The following is a 6,000-nucleotide window of genomic DNA, read 5'->3' on the forward strand; positions in this document are numbered from 1 at the left end:
GGTTACACGGCCAGGTGTTTCTGGGTGGGTGCTAAGTGTCTGAGCCCAGATTCAATCCCCAGGTCATCCCAACACTGGGTTCAGTGCTCTTACTCGCTGTGCTACCTGGCTGCCCCTGCTCCTTTAATTTTAAAATTTTATTTTATTTTTTGCTTTTTGGAGGGGGAAGGCAGGGCAAATTGGGGTTAAGTGACTTGCCCAAGGTCACACGGCTAGTAAGTGTTAAGTGTCTGAGGCCACATTTGAACTCAGGTCCTCCTGACTCCAGGGCCAGTGCTCTATTCACTGTGCCACCTAGCTGCCCCTGTTGCTCCTTTTAAAAAACAGTTTAAACATGTAAGACACATCACAAGCACTTCCTAATGGATTGTTTACTAATGGATGTTTACTCATATCCTAGCTCTCTTCTAAAAGGCTATGGCAAGGGTGGGAAATCTGCAGCCTTAAGGCCACATGTGGCCCTCTATGTCCTGATTCATTGTACTTGCAGACCTAGAGGGCCACATGTGCCCTGGAGGTTCCCTAGCCCTGGTCTATGGACATTGCTACTGGTTTAAAATACCCTAAATGGTTTTTCTGCACTTGGGCAAGACTGAGCAGATCATTGGAAGGCATGTGCACCACTCCTTTTTTTTTTTTTTTTTTGCTTTTTTGGAGGGGCAATTGGGGTTAAGTGACTTGCCCAAAATCACATGGCTAGTTTTTTGTGTCAAGTGTCTGAGGCCGGATTTGAACTCAGGTCCTCCTGACTCCAGGGCTGGTGCTCTATTCACTGCACCACCTAGCTGCCCCAGGTGCACCCCTCCTTGAATGAACCAGTGGCTGCTCAGTATAGGGCACTTAAGGATACAGTGAGGAGCCAATGGCCAATGAAAGGTCACCAAGTTAAATCCTACCAGTACAGCCTGGCAAGCTCCCAGAATGAGGTCCACCATCATCCTAACTCTTTCTTACCCAAAGTTTTCAACTTTTTAATAGGATTCACTCAGAGAAAATAGCTTTATAGTTAACTTTGTATAAGTTTGTACTTCTCCAACATGTAACAATGATAGTGACCTTTCTCTTTGCTCAACCTTGAAACTCAAAATAACCCTGTGATGTTGGCACTGTAGTTATTATTCCCATTTTGCAGATGGCAAAATTGAGACTCAGACATTAGGTGACTTACAGTCATACAGCTTACAAGTTAGAGATGGGATCTCAACTTGTCTTTCTGACTCTGTTATGCACACTTTCCATCCTGCTCTGCTGTAGTCTACTCTAATTTCTCTACTAAAACTTGTTTGAAGAAGTTTTGGGTTCTTGATATACCCATTTCCTTATACACTCAAGTATATGAAGACCTGGAGACTTAAACATATCTTTCAGAATTTCTTTTCCTCTCATTTCTAACTCATTTGCTTGATCTGAGAATACATAAAGGCCAAATGTGGAGAACAAATGAAGGGGTAAAATTACTGGGCAAAGGTGGAGTCAGTTTTGTTGTTGGGAGGCACCTTTCCTTTGGAGAGCCCTAGAATGCTCTACCTCCTCACCAATCCATAGCTCCCTTCAGGTCTTCACTCTGGGATCACTTCCATCTACAGTTTAGAGTCTTAGAGGGTTATCTCAGGCTCAGACTTTTTAGACAACTTGACCATGGTCAAATTCATTAGTAAAGGTCCTGCCTAGATAATATGCCTCTATCTTTGTTGTGCAACCTACTGGTGACTAACACAACTTTGAAGGGCATTTGGAGAGATATTTATGAATAGGCAGGTCTTTTGGTCCCTTTCAAATTATTCTGAGTTTATCTTTGCAAAGGTCACTGTTGATAACATCTGGATTTCAACACAGGAGGACAGAGGAACTTTGGGTACTTTCAGAGTGAGTCTGATGGAAAACTGTTTTGGCCAAGCCCAAGCTCACAAGCTGAGCCAATTTGTGTACTACTCAAAGTTTAGATTGTGACAGTGTAGCCTAGGAAGTAAATGATTCCTATGGGCAGTGCCTGAAGGAAGTTTCTGTGCCAGTTCATCAGAACAGAATACCAGTTACAATTGTTTTAGTCTCCTTGCAAGTGCTAGAGGGGAGGGTGGGCTTGTATGGAATAAAACCACCCAACATCCTTGGCTGAGTACATGTTTTATAACTGCAAGAGTGGTTTAAATGCTTCATTTATTCTTTAGTTTATGCGCCAGCAAGTTTGGAATAATCGAGGGTGTGGTCTGTTGGGGATATATACCTAATCCCACAAATTTGATGTGTTATAAAAATGTGAAATCATACTTGCTGGGTCTCTCCATTGAGCTTATGGAGGTGCTTCTGGAAGCTATGGGGCAGCATCCTTTGGCTATAGAACAGACGCGAAGTGGCCAGGAATGCTGAACTCAAAATCATGAAACTTGAGTTTTTTGACCTTGCTAATAAATGACTATGTGGCAACAAGCCTCTCTGGGTCTCAGTTTCCTCAGTTCTCAAAGGGAAAATGGTAATATTTGAGATTTTTATAGCCTTTATATTTGTATTATCTCCTCTGGTCCTGTGAGATATGTGGGATCAATATTATTATTATTCTCCCTGTTTCACAGATGAGGAAACTGAGTCTTATAGAGCCTAAGTGAAGCCCACGGTCACACAGCAACATTTGAAGTCAAATGTTCTTGACTTCAAGTCTACCACCCCTGTGGACAGTGGTGACACCACTATGTTACCCAGCTGTGTTTGATCCTCACCTGTGAGGTAGGTCATACTATTACCCCATTTTACAGTTAAGGAAACTGAGTCTGATAGAGGTTACCTGCCCAGGGTCACACAGCTAGTTAAGTGTCTGAGGCAGAAATTTCACTGTCTCCAAATCCAACTAGCTACCTTATATAGAATGAGGAAACTTCTATAGAGCCCCTTAACTAAAGGAACTCTAGCCCAGGAATGTCTGATTTTAAGTCTAGCCGAGCCCTTGTGTTTGAGTGAATGTCTTTTTCTCTAAGTCAAGCAAACACATCAATCATTGATCTAAGGGAGGTGGAGCTTGTCTTCTTGTGTCACTGGGAGAGCAGGGCTTTCTTTGTCTGTGTCAGGAGTCAGGAAGGAGTTTGTGTGAGTCAGGAAGGAGTTGGATGACTGGTCTGAATTCTCCAGGTCAGGGAGGAAGGGACTGGTAATGAGGACTGGCCCCAGATTAGTCTGACAGTCTTATTTCCGAGGGCCTGGTTCTAAAGTCCCCTCCCACCTTCCTAATAATAGAGAAAGGATAACCTCGTGGTATCCACCAGACATGCTAAACATCCCACCACATAGCAAGACTATTGAGTTGTCTGAAAGTCACAATTTGAATAATTCTTGGAACACTTCTGCCCTTATCAATAAAATGCAACAATATTTGCAAAATGCTCTGCTAACCTAAAAGAGCTACGTAAAAACTCTTACTGTGGGGATCAATTTACCTGGAGAAGCAGAACATTCATCAGGCTGCTTTGGAAGATGAGCTAATGTCAGTGGTTTCAATGATGAAAATAGCTCTATGAGGCAGTGCTGGGGATTTCTGGTTTGCAGAGTATAATTAAGATTTTTCCTCTGTCATCGCACACTATAATTACATCATTTTGTACTACCTTCAGTTCCGTAATTAGATAGAAAGGCATTAATTGTGCAGACATAATGATCTCTTCAGATTTACTTTGGAACCTTTGCTTTAAAACCAAATTAACACAATAATGAAAAATATTTCAGAAGAAGCTAGCGTATTTGAGGGTAGCCCTAGGGAAAATGAGCTCTTTTAAGGGAAGAGACTATGGTTTAGGAAGCAACTGGGAATATTCCTACTAATCATTATGCCTCAATTAACTACAGATTTTACTGCCTGGTACAGCAGGAAGGCCCTGCTGAGACCTGGAAAGGTAGAGTATATCTCAAGTCCTCTGAAAATGGACTTTGCTTAATTGGAAAATTTTAAGGCAACCTAGGTGTTTAATGAGTTCTAGTAATTGGAAAAGTAATGAATTTAGGTGTAATTCCAGAATTATGTTTCTCTGTGGTTTATTAAAAGGAAAAGTCAGTCACTTTGGAGTTTCTTGGGGAGTATTATTTAATTTATATTTGTATAGGTATAGCTTGGATTTTTGCATTTATTATAATTTCTTTCAGCAGGTGATCTATATCATCTATTGCATACCTATTATATATGAATATATATGTATATATAATATATATTACATATAGATACAGCTACAGATCTATTGTGGTCTAGAGCTGTGATTTGATTGGTGTAGTGAATTCTTAGTGAGGAAACTCCCTTTTTACCTATATAAATCAGCAACTGTTCTCTAATCTATAGTTTTAGAAAGTTACTTGGAATGATGGGAAGTGTGATTTGCTCAGGACCACACAGCCTATATCTGTCAGTTTATCAGAGGAAGGACTTGAATCTGGGTCTTCCAAATTCTGAGGCAGGCTCTCCATTTTCCATCCATTGCCATATATTTGTATATAAATACATACACATATATCCACACATATTATATGTACACATACATGTATATATAAATATATACATGTGTGCACATGTCTACATGCATATGTGTATATATATGTATACTTTCATAAAATCCCAGAATTAGAAGGGACCTTAAAAGTCATCTAGCTCAATCTTTACCCGAAGCAGGAGTCCCCTTTACAACAACCCCAACAAACCCTCATCTAGAGTCTGCTTGAAGATCTCCAGTAATGGAGACCTCATTACCTTCCAAGGCAGACCATGCTATTTTTAACCCATTAAATTGTTCTTTATATTAAGCTGAAATCCACTTTCTTGTACTTGCCACCCTTTGGTCTTTGTTCTTCATGATGCACTGTACTTCATTTTAATTTCTTTTCATATTTTGTGTATCCTACTAGAGAGGAGGAACTATTGTTTTTGTGCCCATGGAGCTTTGCACATAGTATATCTCTTAATTGTGGTTAGCACCACTATGGGTATTATTATCCCTCTCCATCTACCTTTTTTTGTCCACAGGGAACAATCTTGCCCTCTAGCTCCATCATCTGAAGGTCTTGGGGTTCCCATGAGATTGATTAGTATCATAATTTAGCAACCTCTAGACTTTATTTACAAATTACTTTATGGCTTACTCTTGGCAGAATTCTCCAAGGACATACAAGAAGACAGAGGCTCCCATAGCTTAATTCAGGAAATAATGACTGCCCTCACCTCTGCTTCCACCAAATTATTTTCTATTGTCCTAGCCTGTTTGGATTAACAGCCATGCAATTAGACTTGGGTTTAGCATGCATTAGGTGCTTAATAATGCTTGTTGCCTTTTACCTAAAGGAGAATCCCCAAAGGACAGCTTCATCGGCTCATCAGGGAAAGCAATTTTGTTGTCCCACAAAGAATATGGCAGCTAGGTGTCTAGGCCTGGAGTTAGGAAGACTCATTTTCCTGAATTCAAATCTGGCTTTTAGACACTTGCTAGCTGTGTGACCCTGGACAAGTCACTTCACTCACTTTGCTTCAGTTTTCTCATCTATAAAATGAATTGGAGAAGGAAATAGCAAACTACTCTAGTATTTTGGCCAAGAAAACCCCAAATAAGGTCACGAAGAATGAGACTGAAACAAGTGAATGACAAGGGTTAAAAGGAAACTGTTTTTTCTGTGCTCAGAGAGTAGGAGAAGGGAGAGAGTGTTGACAAATCCTGGAAAATGAAGAAAAACCAGTGTTTTTCCAAAGATAACTCCACCAGGTCATGCTAAATAATGAGATGACTTTAGCTCTTGGATACCAAATTGGTTCCCAAGGGGAGGCTAAAACAGAGAACAATGACACAGCTGAGACCAAAGTTGCCTGATGTGTCTTCCTTTTTTGTTTAACAAAGGAGAGAGGAAGCCTACTCTCTCCCTCTGAGGTTCCAAATACTGCCCTGTTGCTAGGTGGGTAAGACTATTAATTAACCAATCTTTTAATATTTACTATACCACAATTCTATTGGGTCTACTGAAGGGTTAAATTTTTTTTTTTTT

The 6,000-nt window shown here is 40.4% G+C and overlaps 1 protein-coding gene across 6 annotated transcripts in view; it reads left to right on the forward strand.

Annotated features, from left to right (window-relative positions):
• DDR2 (discoidin domain receptor tyrosine kinase 2) overlaps positions 1–6,000 on the forward strand; it is a 264,822-nt gene that overhangs the window by 85,354 nt on the left and 173,468 nt on the right. For 2 of the 6 annotated variants that reach the window (XM_069094668.1, XM_069094666.1), the window contains exon 2: positions 2,571–2,721. The exons of the other annotated variants lie outside the window; for them this stretch is intronic. The gene's annotated coding sequence lies outside the window, so the exon portion shown is untranslated. The remainder of the gene's footprint in view (positions 1–2,570; positions 2,722–6,000) is intronic. 6 annotated transcript variants of the gene reach the window in all.

Source organism: Petaurus breviceps, unplaced genomic scaffold, assembly GCF_028583685.1.
Source record: "Petaurus breviceps papuanus isolate PSGF00001 unplaced genomic scaffold, PetGlider_PUasm1.0 220, whole genome shotgun sequence".
In the NCBI taxonomy this organism is placed as follows: domain Eukaryota; kingdom Metazoa; phylum Chordata; class Mammalia; order Diprotodontia; family Petauridae; genus Petaurus; species Petaurus breviceps.